We start from the raw sequence: 886 nt of genomic DNA, 5'->3' as shown, positions 1-886 counted from the left end.
TCTGAAGATCCTTTTCAGTTCCTAACTGAATTCTTGCAGATATGTGATACTGTTAATACTAATAGAGTAGATCCAGAAGTCTACAGGCTCATGCTTTTCCCTTTTGCTGTAAGAGACAGAGCTAGAATCTGGTTGGACTCTCAACCTAAGGATAGCCTGAACTCTTGGGATAAGCTGGTCACGGCTTTCTTAGCTAAGTTCTTTCCTCCTCAAAAGCTTAGTAAGCTTAGAGTGGATGTTCAAACCTTCAGACAGAAAGAAGGTGAATCCCTCTATGAAGCTTGGGAGAGATACAAGCAACTGACCAAAAAGTGTCCTTCTGACATGCTTTCAGAATGGACCATCCTGGATATATTCTATGATGGTCTGTCTGAATTAGCTAAGATGTCATTGGATACTTCTGCAGGTGGATCCATTCACCTAAAGAAAACGCCTGCAGAAGCTCAAGAACTCATTGACATGGTTGCTAATAACCAGTTCATGTACACTTCTGAGAGGAATCCTGTGAGCAATGGGACGCCTCAGAAGAAGGGAGTTCTTGAAATTGATACTCTGAATGCCATATTAGCTCAGAACAAAATATTGACTCAGCAAGTCAATATGATTTCTCAGAGTCTGAATGGAATGCAAGCTGCATCCAACAGTACTCAAGAGGTGCCTTCTGAAAAAGAGGCCTATGATCCTGAAAACCCTGCAATAGCAGAGGTGAATTACATGGGTGAACCATATGGAAACACCTATAATCCCTCATGGAGAAATCACCCAAATCTCTCATGGAAGGATCAACAAAAGCCTCAACAAGGCTTTAATAATGGTGGAAGAAATAGGTTTAACAATAGTAAACCTTTTCCATCATCCACTCAGCAATAGACAGAGAACTCTGAAC

General features: G+C 41.2%; 1 non-coding gene across 1 annotated transcript; it reads right to left on the bottom strand.

Moving 5' to 3' along the window:
• Positions 1-222: 222 nt before the first annotated feature.
• Positions 223-330, bottom strand: LOC148561932 (small nucleolar RNA R71). The gene has a single exon (XR_015887221.1). It is a non-coding gene; the product is annotated as a small nucleolar RNA R71 (small nucleolar RNA).
• Between the last annotated feature and the right edge of the window lie 556 nt (positions 331-886).

The sequence above is a fragment of the Arachis ipaensis genome, chromosome B6 (genome assembly GCF_059453495.1).
Source record: "Arachis ipaensis isolate K30076 ecotype BB chromosome B6, ASM5945349v1, whole genome shotgun sequence".
Taxonomy (NCBI): Eukaryota; Viridiplantae; Streptophyta; class Magnoliopsida; order Fabales; family Fabaceae; genus Arachis; species Arachis ipaensis.
Note: the sequence above shows the minus strand (reverse complement) of the source record. Positions and strands in the feature narration are given on the sequence as shown.